This window comes from Natator depressus, chromosome 6, assembly GCF_965152275.1.
Source record: "Natator depressus isolate rNatDep1 chromosome 6, rNatDep2.hap1, whole genome shotgun sequence".
NCBI classification, from domain to species: domain Eukaryota; kingdom Metazoa; phylum Chordata; order Testudines; family Cheloniidae; genus Natator; species Natator depressus.
In genome coordinates, this window is record NC_134239.1 from 94537999 (window position 1) to 94554596 (window position 16598).

Below are 16598 nucleotides of genomic sequence, written 5' to 3' on the forward strand. Positions count from 1 at the left end.
AGTCACACAGCTCTGATTGGGCTTCTCAAATACGCTGAGTCAGAACGCCAGACGCTCACACTTATTTGAACAAAATGTTTGGTCAGACAACTGCAAGTAGCCAACAAATCTATAATAATCATACTTTGTTTGTGGATAGTATGTGAGTAGGAAAAGAGCTACAATTGGGGATTAAATTGTTCATTGTGAATTGCTCACTCAGCTCTTCTGGAAAGTGATCTCCTATATTAGTGTTTGGTGCCTTCTGAGATCAATCAAAACAGTCTTGCTGTGTGCCATTGCGTTGCTTCTAGTCACATTCCATTAAGCTTACCACGAGCATGCACCTTCTTGTCCATGGCAACACAGGATTATTTTATTATGTTCTCTCTCTTTCCTCAGATTCTGAGTCAGGTTAACCACCGTTGTAATACAGTGGCTGTACATTTTTAGTATAATTAAAAATGTAAATTTCTACCTTTCTTTCTAATAGTTAGACTGAGGAAATTATTTTTCATAACCCTCCCAGTTTTCCTGTAGTAATCCTTTATTCCAGGAGCCTCTTTTTGTTCTTGGCTTCACGTCTGATGGGGAAATTTCACAAGGTAATCATTCCTGAGAGCATGGTTGGCGGCAAAATAGAAGTAATTAACTACCATTGCACAGCCAGGGTTTTGTGCCCACTAGCATTATTATTATTTCTACTGCAGTTGTGGGTAGAAGCTCAAATCAGGATTGGGCCTGTTATGCCAGGTACTGTACAAAAATACAGGCAGATGTGGCCCCTGCCCCAAAGAGCTTCCAGCCTAAGAAAAGTGCCATATGCAGGGTGGAGGAGAAAGGTAAAATAAAATATAGACAATTTGATATAGCTATAGTCATATGTAATTAAAATATTATAAATACATAAAATATGTGCCAGCTATCCCCTCCTGCCTTCAGTCTAGCCATCATTCATTGGCAGGTTTCTTACAGGGGTAGGGCAGATGGGGATTGTTAGGGGGCTTATTCTTTCACCCACTTACTTCCCTGGTCCTTCTCATGGGGGAGGGATAGCTCAGTGGTTTGAGCATTGGCCTGCTAAACCCAGGGTTGTGAGTTCAATCCTTGAGGGGGCCATTTAGGGATCTGGGGCAAAAATTGGAGATTGGTCCTGCTTTGAGCAGGGGGTTGGACTAGATGACCTTCTGAGGTCCCTTCCAACTGTGATATTCTATGATGATGACATGAATAGAGAGCAACATTGTCCAAAGGTGCAAACAATTTGTGTTTATTGGGGTGAACTTCCAGGAAGCGTGATTCTAGTTTTCTTCCTTAGCATCCCCCTTCCCAGCTCTGAAACCACAGAGCCTTACCTGTGTCCCTGTTCCCATTCCCCCCCTTAGCAAAACATGATTCCAATTTCCCCACTCCCATTCCCCCCCTTACTTGCTGATTGACTAGACTATATAGTAAAACTTGAGTTCTGCTTAGCTATACCTTAAGCAATCATTTTACTGAAATTTAACTCACCAATCCTAACATATTGTAACATGATTATTTAACCAATTATATCCCACCACCTTAATTAGTTTACACCCAGCAAAATTAATTATACAGCAGACAGAAACAATCACAGAACCAGACAGAGATTATACAGACAAACAGTCGGGAAATGGGGACTACAATGACAGAACAAACACAGAAATGAGGATTTCACATCTCAGCTATTGATAAGTGAGTTCTTGCCAGACAGGATGCTATCAAACTAAGTTTCCTTTTACATTTTATAGGCACCTCCCTTTCTCTGGAAGTGATAGGCATTATCAGGACAGAATTGTATTCCTAACAGCCCAGTAGCACCTTCTTTCAATGTGACTAGTTTGGAATGTGAGGATGTGACCGTTTGCTTCCCAGCTTATGGCTGCCTCTGCTGCTTAGCCAAAGGCCTTAGCCTAAGCACAGGGCCTCAGACTGTCACAGTAAGAGAAGGACCTTACCCCAGCAGACAGTGATTTTGATTCTTTCTTTTATACCTCTAGAACTAGCTAAGTGATAAGAATACATCTAAATTCTTAGAGTATAGTCCTTTACAGACAGGCCTGAATAGCTATATCCTAACAGGGATCAAGCCATTTGGGCTGTGCTAGGTCAAAGAGTCCATTAACTCTAATAAGATTATTTGTTCATGTAGCCTGAATGAAGATCTGAAGAACAATGTACTTCAGTGGGACTTAAGCAGTACTTAAAGAGAAGCACATGCTTAAACCCTTTGCTGCATATGAGGTTGTTTCTAAGGATTATGCAGCATGTGAAGAAAATAAAACTAGGGCTCCTCTATTAATTATTTGAAACTCTTTTTATTCATTTTTCTGGGCTTGCGATTTATACTCCTCCATCCTATTGCTGAACATTCATGCAGCAGAAAAACGTCACTGAGATAAATTCAGTGATTCACTTTTGAGAAAAAGAGACAAGAATATTAATTGAAAATACATTGGAGATTAATTTGTCTGGGGAGTTAGATACACTTCTCCCTCACGCTGCACTACATTTTTACTCCACAGAGCATTAGATTCCAGGTGGATGGTTAAATCTATTAGCCTATGGAATAGTCTCCCAAGGGAAAGAATGGAACTCTCAACTTCTGGGATATTTAGAACTAGATTGGATAAAGACCTGAAGAATTAATGTTAGTTCAGTTTTTAAAAAATGTACCATTCCAGAGAATAGACTCTCAGGAACAATGCGATGCTGGGCAGAGGGAAGGAAGATAAAGAGATAAATTACTTAGGTCTTTTCTACCTTTAATTGACATGATCCAAAGGAAATTCATTAGGATTAATGCTGAATGTCCTGAGCTTTCTTTTGGGGAGGGTTGGCCTAGAGAAAGTGGGGCATCCTAGCACATTTACCTTTGGCCTTTCACTTTCTGAATAGGATTTAGTCTCCTGACTACACTGCACTCAGAATCATTCCAATAAGATTCTTGCTAAAGGATGAGGGTGAGGTGGAACTAGAAGTCTTATGGGAGGGCCTGAGTGTCCCATGAGGACTCCCGACCTTATCCACAAAGCTGCTTCCTTGTAACTTCTCTCTTCAAAGCCCCCTCTCTCCCCCTCTTCCCCACCATAAGCAGTACTTGGGGGAATGATGTCCCACAAAGCCTCTCACTCTAAAATTCAATGTCTGAAGGCATACTACTGACCTCTGGGCTAAAGGATGTACGGGAGACAGGGCTGTAGCACAACTTTATGGGATAAGCAATGACCCAGGTAAAAACATCCACCTGCCTTATCCAGGGGAGAGTCTATGTTCAAGTGCATTTTACATCCTTTCCAGTACTGTTATTCATGAGGCAAGCATAATGCAGACAAACAATTCTGGTCACCTTCCACTTTTCTGCCAGGGTGAGCTTCAGTTGTCATCTGAAGGAAATCACAGTATTTAATGAGGAGAGAAGATTAGTAATGGAGCAGAAGACAAAACAGACTCCTTAAGGAACAGTCTTTTTGTTCTGTGTTTGTATAGTCCCTGACACAAAGAGGTACTGGTTTCCATCTAGGGCTTCAAGGCTTTATGATAACACTAATAAATAATAATTAATAATAGTCAATCAAGTCCAAAAGGTGTGATTTTGATGAACTGCTAAGGTATGTGTTGTTGTCCAGCTATTTTGAGGTCTTCTCTTTTTCTCCCTGTAGCCATCTCTGCAATCCATCCATAACATAACTAGATAGTAATCCAAATTAGAGAAGAGAATTTACTCACTCTCCTAAAATGGTAGGACAAGAAGCAACAGCCTGAAACCAAGGAATGGAAAATTTTATTCAGACAACAAGAAAAAATTCTGAATGGCAAGTGCAATTGAGACAGTGGAACAGGCTCCCCAGTGGAGGTGGTTGAGGTACCATCAGTGCAGAGAATACATTCAAAAAGAAATTAGAAAACTTCTAACAGGAATGACATAGGGAATAGTCCTGCAAAATTTAGCCTCTGATTGGACATGTGTTTGTGCATATTGTTAAAAACAACAGCACAATACACTGTTTGTCTGTCCATCATCTAGAGATGGTCAGATATTGAAAAAACTGATTCATAAATATTTTTGCCAATCTGAGAGCTAGGTTTGTGCATGCTAAAGATTGAACAAAACAGAGACATCAATATCTCAGCAAATAAAAGTGCTGAGTTGCTAGGATTCCTTATTTTCAAGTATTTAGCTGGCCACCAAACATTTGTGAAGCTGTTTGCAAATCCTGAAAGGTTCACAAATCTTAGCACAAAAGAATATTCTCCTGCAAATTCTTTGTTATTCTCAGACACATAGGAAAATGGGAATTGCCCCATTGATCAGATCAGTGGTGCATCTGGTCTCCAGTATCTGAGAGTGGCCATACCAGATACTTCAAAGGAAGATGCAATAAACCCCATACTGGATAAATAAGTAATAAAGCACTCTTAAGGGAAACGGTCAATTCTAAAAAAGCTGCCACAAAACAGAGCAATTTCTCAGCACAAGATAAAACAGTTCTAGAGATTAATTCTGTGTTGTTTTCTAGTTTAAAAGGAGTTATTCAATCAGGGAGCAGAAACAATACCATGTGACTTAGGTGACCATCACACACCATGAATTGTGGTTAAGAGTGGCAAATATTAAAATCGAACAGTTCACAAACAGTCCTTAAGGCTGAAAATTGTTCATCATCCAAGCTATTTGGTGAATAATTATAAATAATAGATCCACTTGCAGGAATCAGGATTAGTTTGCAGACAGTTCACAAATGAGAAAAGGTGACATTCACAAGGAATATTATTTACAATTAATAAATAATTTTCCTTGATCTCTAGCCTTCCTGTAATGTGTATAAACTTCTTCCTCTACTGAATGGAATGCCAGGCCTGATTAAATGGGTTAACATAACTCTCAAGGGACTCAAAGTAATAGTATACAAGTGACAGTATTTCCTCCTCTAAAGTATGTATTTCATCCTGTTTCCCTCTAGTGACTGCTGAAGGTCTTAGTCCCAGTATTACCCACCCAGCATAACTGTTTCATGGGCGACACCAGCTAACACCTACTGTGTATCTGCCTTCCTGTATTCTGATTAATTTGGTACAATAATGAAAGAGCCTCCTACCTCTTGCTCCATCTGGTTAAAAGCTGCTTCAGTTTTACAAAGTTAGTTGGTGAGATTTTGTTTGTTGTTTAATAAAAGCAATTAGCCAGCCCAAAAAAGCTAATGGCTTTTTATGTCAAAATATGCTGGAGACATCTGCTAAGCGGGATGTTGGCAACGTGTATGCCGCCTGTCCCTGACATATGCACAGCCAGGCACAACAGCACAAAAAAACGTGACAGGAGTAGTATGCTTGTCCCCTTCTCATCCTGCAGTGAAACTGACTTTAGGAATTTTTCTTGTATAAAAAACCTTAGAAAAAATTCACAGATCCCTTTATTAGTCAGGGATCCAATCAGGCATTGGAATCTGAACGCCTCAGTATGCTGTCTGCTCTGGCCACTGTCCATGCAACCCAACTGCAATGCTGACAACTAACCCAAAGAGCTAGGCTGGGGTGCTCCCGAAACCCTGCTTGGTTTGGTGCTATCATGTTGGAAAAAGTCTCCAACTGCCATTTTCTCAATTTCCATCTGACCCATCAACAAATTTTTTTTGGAGAAGAAATGCTCTATCACCTATATACTATCCCATATGCTACTACAGTGGATATTTCTGCACTGAAGGATCATTTCATTAATGCACAGGATAGCTTAGGAAAATGCAATTCAACAGCAAGATTCTTGTGTCTATGGGTATGTCTACACTGGAACTGGAGGTGTAATTTCCAATGGAGGTGTAATTTCCAGCTAGTGCATTAAAAATAGCAGGGTAGCTATGGCGGCACTAGCAGTGAGGTGGGCTAGCTGCCTCAAGTACAATCCTATCTGAAACCTTGGTACGTACTTGGATAGCTAGCGGCTCCTGCCGCTCTGGATACATGTCTAGTTTTAGCATGGGTATATTCCCCTGAGCTGGAAATACCACCAGCTTCACTGTAGACATACCCTATGATTTTAATATGTAGCTTACATGGGTGCTTACATTTTGCATTTGTGTCTGTTTCCCTTCTATACTTTGTGCTATACTGGATAAAATATGGCAAACCTGGTCAAGTTTCCATAACAGATCATCATCGAGTGGCTGTGTCCTAAAAGGGAGATAAATTCAAACAAGAGAAAGATAAAGGAGAAGAGGAGGGGGAATTAGGGAAAGTGAGAGATGGAATGCAGAGGAGAGAAATGGGCCTATGAATCCTAAGGCATGAAAGGGAGGGAGGCAAGAAGAGGGAGAGGTGAGGAAGACGGAGAGAAAAGGGAAAAGAGAGGAAGGATGATGTTGAACTACTGTACACCTGATGCCACAAAATTCACACTTTTCTCTAGTATTAGCTTCTCCTTTCTTATATTATATACCTAACACATTTCATCACAAAGGATCATAACATTAATCATTACCAAGGGTTGTGGTGGATGCTCCATCACTGACAATTTTTAAAACGAGACTGGATGTTTTTCTAAAAATATGCTCCAGGAGTTACTTTGGGGAAGGTCTATGGCCTGTGTTACACGGGGGCCAGACTAGATGATCACAATGGTCCCTTCTGGCCTTAGAATCTATGAATTAGTTCATCCCCCACTGAAATGGTCTGTTGATCATTTTTATAAGGTGCCTATCACTTTGGTATCGAAATGCCAAACAAAAGCATGAAGAAGCATCAGAGTCCAGAGCAAATGGTATTTTCTCCTTCAATACCATTGGATTGCAGAGGGTGTATTATATGTGCCTGGATTTCTATACACTCTGGCTGCTGTGGTAATGTGTGTGTCCAGGAGCCAGCATGACCCAAGGCTTTGCAGTGTGGTCAATACTGAGATCTGGGTAATGGCCAGTTGCTCCAAGTGTTTCCCCCATTCCCATGTATGCCTTGACCTGGCACTCCGACAGGAGAAGTAATCAGGGTGAAAGGAAGAATGAAGAAGTTAATACAAAAAAGAGTAAGTCATTAAGCAAATATGCCAGATTGCAGAGTGGCTCCACACTTTGCAGAGATGCCGCAAGTAACTTCCTATCTTAACATTCTCCACAGGCTGGCCATGTTTAAGGTTTTCCTGTCGTGAACTCACCAGCCAATTAAAATAATAATCAGTCAGCAGAGCAGAGCACCACAGACAAGCGTGAGATGGAGGTTTATTTACTTCCCTGGAGTATATTTTTTTTAAGGAGACATAAAAGGATCAGCCATTCCATCTCAGCAGAAGAATGGTGCAGCCATGCGTCCCTTGAAGGAGAATGGCTTGTCACTGTACAGATGCCGCTCAGAACTGAAAAGCTTTTCCTCTCACTTACAGAGTCTTTTAAAAAATAATCATAATAATCCTCATAAAATCCCAAGCAAGGGCTAAACCAACATCCATGTACATGACAGATTTTTGAAGCTGGGATGTAAGAGTAAAACCCTGAAGACAGCAATAGCATGTGAGAGAAAAGCAGTTTCCCTTCCATCACACAGCCCTCCTCATCCAAAAAATCCTTTTGTGTGTGTGAAAGCAACAGAACTGAAGCTGGATTCCATGGAGGGACACAAAATGAGTGGGCTGGGCCTCCCGCCTGTCATGAGAACATCTCTGCAAATGATCTGTCAGGCCTGATCATTTGTCAAATCTGCACCTCTTGGAGTGGAAACCACAGGAAGAAGTGGCAGCAACAGCAGGGCCTTGAATTGGGATCTCTCCAGGTGTCAATCTTAGTAGCAAAACCAAATTTCTTGCAGGCCTGGGATTTGCAGGCCACTGCTTCTCTCTGGCTGGAGGTTTCAACAACTTTATTTTACAAGTTCTCAGATTTAAAAAGAAAAGAAAAATGCAGCAACCTTTGGCAGAGCTCTAAGCTTAGAAGCTTCCTCATTCTGTTCAAGCAGAGTTCCAGGCCTTCTGAACTTGGAATAACTGGTCCCATCCAGATGTGATTGGTTAAATCTTTGCTTCTGAATGAATTTGAGTGCCAGTTAACAGGCCTGGAGGCTGAGAGTCTTTTCTTCATTCATAATCCAGCTACACCCTGAGTAGTGGCCATGCAAGTCCCCTGAGGTATCCTAGTCAATGTGCCTCTAGCCTTTTCCTAGAAGAACCTCTGCTGGGGTGAAGTGACATCAGTGTCCTGTCTATGCTACACCTGCTAATGAGGGCTCTGATCCTGCAGCGAACTCCATGAGAACAGATCCCTGCACCTGCCCAGGGTCCTGTAGACTTCATTGGGTCTCCAGCTGGGCACAGGGTTCCGCCATCATGGTCATTGCAAGATCAGGGCCCTAGTTTGCAACTTAGCAACATGGTATGGTTCTAAACATGGTTTGTGTCTACATACAAAGTATCAGGGGGTAACTGTGTTAGTCTGTATCCACATCTGTATGCATCTGAAGAAGTGGTTTTTACCCATGAAAGCTTATGCCCAAATAAATCTGTTAGTCTTTAAAGTGCCACTGGATTCCTTGTTACATACAAAGTAATTACTTTTAAATAGATTGCTGTATTCTATTTTCTGCAGCAGAGGGGACTGCCCGCTAGGGTGCCAGTGCTACAACATTACAAACACAATGTTACTTAGGCAGCATTAATGGGTAGTTAAGTCTCCATGACCCATTCATTCCCTGACATCTCTAAGAGACTACACAAAAGGGCCAATTTTAACAGTGTTAACACATTTTATAATGTCCAAGTGTATCAATTTGGCAGGAGATTACTATTCAGAGGAACTGTTCTAATGATCCCTCCACAGTCAAAGGTATTTTGCCCCCACTGCTAATTTTGCTCATTTCATCTTAGAAATTCACTGCACTGGCTCAGATAACTTCAGACACTCGATCACTGTGCTATTATTAAATAACTACATGCTAATGGGGTCAAATGAATTTGTAAACATCATGTTATCAAAGACCAGCTGAGCAATCAAAACAGAGGTTAAAAGAAGAAATTTAAGACCAAATTCTGTCTTGCTGGCCATGGCCATTTCTTCTTTTAAAAACAGTTGAAGGGAATTTTATTGTTGATGAAAGGTCAGTAAACAGCTCTGGGGACTAATGCCCCTCTGTTTATCCACAGTACAGCACAGCAGTAAGTTTCCCTTGGCTGCCCATGTTTCTCAGCTCAGTCCTAGGGAACCCATATCTAGGGGTAAAAAAGTAGGAACTGCAAAGGAGAAGCCTCTGCAGTACTGCCAAGCTCAATTGTTCAAAAATTATGAGTCTGGCTCCTCCCCAAAATCATGAGATTGACTTAAAGATAATGAGATTTTAAAAAAAAAATATAAATTTTGGTTTCTTTTAGTTTGCTTTCTGAGCCTTTGGGGTGCACCTGCTCCCATTTTTAAGATTTTCTCTCATGTAATATCAATATTCCAGCACCTGGAGCTTTAAGAAATCACCAAAATGTCTGAGACTCCTGATAAAAATCACGAGATTTGGCAATGATGAACCAGCTCCTCAGCATGGTGTTAAGTTGCTGGGGGGAGGTGCCATCTCTTTTTCATCTGAGATGGAAGATGAAAGTCTGGACCAGTTTTGGTCATTAAACGTCCCATGGCATTTGCCCAAGAGTAAGCATGTTTAACCCAAGTGTCCTGGCCTATCTTGCTAAACTCCTCCTGAGATTTCAAATGAATACAGCATTCATAGACTATCAGGGTTGGAAGGGACCTCAGGAGGTCATCTAGTCCAACCCCCTGCTCAAAGCAGGGCCAATCCTCAATTTTTGCCCCAGATCCCTATATGGCCCCCTCAAGGATTGAACACAACCCTGGGTTTAACAGGCCAATGCTCAAACCACTGAGCTATCCCTCCCCCATTCATTGCCTCCTTCTATCCTAAAGTGTTACTTAGTGTTGCTTTGTGCTGTTGTGTTCCAGCCAAGAGGTTGCTGCATTGCAGTGTAGGATGAAGTGACTCCTGTATATATACAGTTGTAAAACATGTTGAGATCCTTTGGGATGAAAGTGACTATAAAATATGTGATATTGTTGTTATTATTAAATATCTTATCTTTCTGGAGGTTGTGTAGATCATATTTTTCCTCCATAGATTTCCCACTAATTTTATCTGCAGTTTTTCTAGTGCCCTTTAAACTAAAGCTCCTATTTGAAATAACCTTTCAGATGCAGGCTAAGTGTTACTACAGCAAGCCCTCCTGCTGATGGAGCTGTATGTCTAATTCTCGGAAGGGCTGGGGAAGCACTTTGGGCTTTCCAGTTCTTCATTTTTTCATGTAGTTTTATGGGAAATTCTGATTACTCTCAGTCCCAGCTCACAGGGAAAGAGAAATATGGTCTATTTAAAAAAAAATTGCAGTTGAATTATTTACTACATTCAGTTACAAACCTTTATTTGATCCTTTTGTATTTTTAAAACATATGTGAACATAATGCAGTTGCTTTTAAGAGGGGACTGGAAAATAAGTAGTAAGGTAACCGGCATCCACTAATGACAGTGACACACATATGCATACACACACAGAGACACATACACACACACACTCTCTCTCTCTCTCTCCATAAAAACATGAAAGCATGTTCAGGTTGCAAAACGAAGTGCTCAAAAGTAAGAAAATGCCAAAGTCAGACCTGTCTGTATAACCTTAACTTTTCCTCTTTTTGCACGTGCATTACGAGATAGTCTTTAATCACAAAGTCTATTGTTAATGCAAGATCACTGTCCCATTGTGGTAGGGAGTGCTCAGCAAATGAGGCAGCTGTTTGATATTTGGGATGGATCCTCCACTGGCAGAAATTGGCAAGCCTCCATTGACGTTAGCAGCGCTGCCTTACAGCAGCTGGGGGTCTGGCCTATATTTTTATTCTCATCATTCAGTTTGTGGCCCTCTGCTTTGCATACTGCATAGCATCCAATCTCTACGCTGGATGAAGGATGAGTCCTGCTGAAGGAACTGAGAATCCCTGCAGGGCCTCTGCCCCACACAGGGCATGAAGCCCTGCTCAGAGAATCACAGAAATCAGAGTCAGTGAACACTCAACAGGACATCTTGAGCCATGGAACTTAACATTGCACCTTGTGCTGTGGGACTGGGGAAGGGGAAGGGGATTTTTCACAGGAAATCATGTTATTGAATGGAATTCATCCTGCAGGGCTGGAAACTCCTAGCAGAACAGGTGAAATTTCTAGGTTCTAGGAGTGGTGTTCATCTTCTGCGGGACTGAACAGGATTATTCCGTGCAGAGATAGGCCTGAGACACGTTTGGATCAAGCTCTGGATTTCAAGCTCAAAGTCTGAGATATTCAGCTCCAGAGTTTGGATTTAACCCATTAGACACATAGGAGCTAGCTGAGAAATTCAGATCCAGGTTTGGTTTTGAGTCTAACCCCCCACTCCAAATGTTCAAATCTGGGATTTTGATTCAGGCCCATTCCCTATAGTTTATTTTCTAGGGCTTTGTCCAATTCTGCTTGAAATGTCCCAAGCAATGGAGTGTCACTGCTACTCTTGGAGATTAGAAAGTGTGGGGGATGTAAACTTTGTTGTATTAGTTTAATTCTAATTTGAGTTCCGGTGGACTGGGCAGAGGAAATCAATTTGTCATTCAATGGCCATGAAGGTGGTTCAGCAACATGCTGTGGGGCATGGAGAGCATGACAATGCACTGAAGATGTCCTGGTCACCCACTGCAGCTAAGGACGTCCCCAGCCTTAACAATTCTTTGTGCCACTGGAATCTGGCTTCCACAGCCGAGAGATGGGACTGCCCTGTGCAGCTTTTTCACTTAAAAATTTCCTGCCCAGGTTTTCTCACAGCTCGCATCCCATTAACATTGTTTTATCAAATCTCATCATCATTAACATTATATCATTAATTCAAGTCCTGTGGCAATGGGGGTGCGGCGAAGCGACAGGTGGAGATGACCACTGGCAGTTGTAGCCACAATCTTGCACGTAGGTGGCCCTGGGACTAGTGGCCATTCAGCTCCATCCCCGGGGCAGCACAGAAGTTCAGCAGCATCCTAGGTGACTGAGCAGTCCTTTTTAGGATAGCACTGCTCGTCCTTGTTAAGTGAAAGGGCTAGAAAAGGTGCCCTAAACGTTGCCTTTCCCATAATATCAGGCCAGACTACCGCAACTGGCAGATCATCCTACAGCAGTCAAAAAACAATATCGAAGAAACGATTCACCCTGGGAGCATGGAATGTCTGCACCCTTATGGATGGAGGTAATGCATGAAGGCCCGAGAGAACAACAGCTCTTGTCTCCAGAGAACTTGCCCGCTATAATATTGATATTGCAGCACTGAGTGAGACTAGATTGGCCGGAGAAGATTCCATCAGTGAGCTAGGAGTAATTACACTTTCTTTTGGAAAGGAAAAGCAGTGGATGAAGACAGGATCCAGGGAATTGGATTTGCCATAAGAACGTCACTCCTGAAACAACTTCCTGATCTCCCTGTTGGCCTGAATAAAGGGCTCATGAAATTTCAATTTCCCCTGAATCCTCTACGGCATGTCACTATCATCAGTGCCTATGCACCTACACTGACTAGCACAGAGGAAAGCAAGGAGCAGTTCTACTCTGACCTGGACTCCATCATCAGATCAACCCCTGCATGTGACAAACTCATCCTGCTGGGATATTTTAATGCTAGGGTTGGTAGAGACAACAGTGACTGGAGAGGTATGATAGGACAACATGGCGTGGGAAAGATGAACAGCAATGGACTCCTCCTCTTGGGTAAATGTGCAGAACACAGTCTGCTCATCACTAACACCATCTTTAGGCAAAATTATAAATATAAAACGACATGGATGCCCCCACGGTCCAAACAATGGCACATGATTGACTATGTTATCACTCGCCAACAAGACATCCCAATGTCAGAATTAATGGAGCCATTTGTGGTGCAGAATGCTGGACAGACCACAGGTTGGTAAGAGCAGTGCTGAATCTGCATATAATCCCTTCACAGCGGAAGCATCCCAAATTTAATAGAACAGTCTTCAACATAGCAAAGCTCAGCCATGCCAACTATCAGGTGCAGTTTCAGCGGTCACTTGATGACAAGCTTTTTTCATGCCCACCAATCACTGGCAACCCATCAGAAAAATTGGACCAGTTTACACATGTGATTATTGACACAGCTACATCAGTGCTGGGGCCAAAGAAAAGGGTACACCAGGATTGGTTAGTCGAGAATGAGGACATCTCCAAACTCCTAAGTGACAAGCAGAAAGCATTTGTTGAATGGCAGAATGAGCTCACTTCCATCTCAAAGAAAGATAGGTTTAAATACCTACATAGCAAGGCCCAGTCTGAATTAAGGAGAATGCAGGATTGGTGGGAGAGGAAAGATGCAGAAATCCAGCATTACGCAGATACAAACAACGCAAAGATGTTCGTTGACTCTCTCAAAGCAGTCTATGGACCATCTAAATCTCACACAGCCCCCTTGAAGTCGGCAGATGGCACAACCCTAATCAAAAACAAGGACGGAATCATACAGAGATGGGTTGAACACTTCAACAGTCTACAGAATAGATCATCCAGTTGATCGGTATATCCTTGACCATTTACCTGAGAAACCCATCAAAGAGGATCTTGATTTTCCTCCATCAGTTGAAGTTATAAAAACCATCAGACAACTGAACAAAGCATCTGGAAAGGATGGTATCCCAGCAGAATTGTATAAAGGAGCAGGCCCAAAGGCTATCCAGGTGTTTCATGACATCCTGAGTAGCATTTGGGAGAAAGAAGAAATGCCACAAGACTTCAAACATGCTATTATTGTATCACTGTTCAAAAATAAAGGCAACAAAGCTGACTGCGGAATCTACAGAGGCATTGCTCTCCTCTGTACACCAGGCAAAATACTAGCTTGCATTCTACTGAACAGACTCATTGTAAACATATCTGAGGAGAATCTGCCAGAAGTGCAGTGTGGTTTCAGACCAGGTCGTAGCGCTATGGACATGATCTTTGTTGTAAGGCAAGTCCAGGAAAAATCTTTAGAGCAGATCATGGTCCTGTATACAGTTTTCATCGATTTGACCAAAGCTTTTGATACAGTCAACAGAGAAAGTCTGTGGGCTATTCTACATAAACTGGGCTACCCAAGACGGTTCATACAAATCATCCGTCTGTTCCATGATCACATGACAGTGCAAATACTCACCAGTGGTGACTTTTCTGATGCATATGAAATCTCAAATGGAGTGAAGCAAGGCTGCGTACTTGCTCCAGTGCTGTTCAACTTGTTCTTGGCTTGTGCTCTCAGCCATGCAACAAGGGACTTGGATCAGGGGATATACCTCTGCTACCGACTCAATGGCTCCCTCTTTGATCTTTGAAGATTCAGTGCTAAGACCAAAACACTGGAGAGGCTTCTTTTTGAAGATGACTGCGCCTTGATGGTGCATAGACAATATGACCTTGAGGTCACGTTGATAGATATTTCTGAAGCATCCCAGCTCTTCGGCCTTACCATCAGTCTCGGGAAGACAAAGGTCTTGTTCTAACCAGCACCTCATTCCAATGCCCCAGTGCCAGCCATCTTCTTCCAAGGCATGCAGTTGAAAAGTGTGGATCAGTTCAAGTATTTGGGCAGTACCATCTCAAGTGACAGCTCCCTTGATAAGGAAATCTCCTCCAGAATTAGTTAAAGCCAGCCAGGCCCTTGCCAACTTCAAACAAAAGTTTTTAACCAACACAACATTATCTTTCCACCAACCTGAAGATCTACAGTGCAGTGGTTCTAACATCTCTCCCATACGGATCTGAGATGTGGACTCTTTATAGACGTCACATTAAGCAGCTTGAGCAATTTCACATGCGCTCTCTCCGCTCAATAATGAGTATTCTCTGGCAGTTCAGAGTGACCAATATTAAGGTCCTTTAGAGAGCAAACACAACCAGCATTGAGGAAATGTTACTGAGAGCACAACTGCGGTGGACCAGGCATGTCATAAAAATGGAAGACCACTGTCTCCCAAAACAGATCTTGTATGGGGAGCTGGATCAGGGCAAAAGAAAGAAGTGTCATTCATATAAGCGCTTCAAAGATAATCTGAAGAGCAGTCTCCGGCGAGCTGTTATCAGTCCCAAAGAACTTGAGCAAATGGTTCAGAACAGGACTCACTGGCAGCCTCTGACAAGATCAGCATTTCACAGGTTTGAATGGGATCAACAATATTATCTCCAGGCTGCATGTGAAAGGCACCACAAAGCTGCATCATCAAACATCATAGATACAGACTTCCCAAGCGTTCAGTGCGGCCGACTCTGTGCATCAGGTTTTGGACTGCAGAGTCATATGCGTAGCCATATATGAGAAGCGTGACAATATTGTCAACATCATCGGTGATGGACTACCAACTGAAAGTGAAAAGGGGAGTTAGGGAGGCAGGATGTATTTACTCAAATTATATATTTTTCTTTACTTTCTCTGAATGGTGTAGGAGGTCACCATTAAACACCTACCACACTTCACATACAAGATGGCTACCTTCAGTGTCAAGTGATTCTTATCCATCCATCCACCACCCATGCTCTTTGGAATCTCTTGATATCAAAGCTGCTGTTAAGATAATATTAACGGGAAAATACTAGATTTATTATTATCCATTTTTGACCTGCCCTCTTCCCTGCTATGAGATGTGACATGTTTGACATGAGCAAAGTAATTCATTCTTTCTATCTCTAGATTTCATGCACAGCCTCACCATATTTTGGTCCTTCCTGTCCTTAAATGCTCAGCTGCTTCCAGATTTGCTTCAGCTGCCTTGATTATTCTTCCTGATATGTCTGTTGATGAGACACTTGGCTTCTTTCAGTTACCTCTGCCACTCTCATAAATGTAGGTGCCTTTGAGTTGTCTAATTAAAGTCACAGGGAAATCGCAAAAAATGCTGCCAGTCACAGCACTTGCCCAGCTGCCATTCTCGATTGCTGCTCTTAGCCCTTTATCACTGGTTTCCCTCCCTGCATGATTATCCAGCTTGAGCTGATGTCCTGTCCCACGTCCTTAGAAGAGTGACAACTCCTTTTCTCTTGGGTTAGTCACACATTCCCCAAGAGCCCCCCCACAGTGTAGATTGAGTTGATTCCCATAAACTGTAATGTTACAATCCCCTGATAGCAGCCCTCTCTCAGTTAAATCATGTGTTAGTCTGAGAGATTTTACTGATTTCAACTGCTGCACTATCACATGGGAAGAAATGGCCTACATACCTCAGAGACCTGCCTAATGCACCATTAGGGGTTTATAGGTCCAACACTTTATTATAAAGCCATAAATATATTAACACATAGTCAATCTTTTCTTAGTGAAAAATCCCATTGACATGAATTGGTTGAGTAAAAAATGAGTAAAGACTTCACAATTGGGTCCCACTGTTTGTAAAGTGTTTGGTGATCTTTCAAGATGAAGATGCTGTATAAAGTTTGTGATGTATGTTGATAAGAGACTGTGATGCCTTTCTTTTCTGCTGCATGGTTATATTTCAAAGAACACAGACAGTGGCCATTTTGTTCTCTGAGCTGTAGCCTGTCACTGAGGAGATGTGCATGCTCTGCTCTCCTAAGAGGACTTT

At 42.1% G+C, this 16598-nt stretch overlaps 1 pseudogene; it reads left to right on the forward strand.

Moving 5' to 3' along the window:
• Positions 1–6936: 6936 nt before the first annotated feature.
• LOC141989776 (uncharacterized) lies at positions 6937–14357 on the forward strand (annotated as a pseudogene).
• Positions 14358–16598: the final 2241 nt, after the last annotated feature.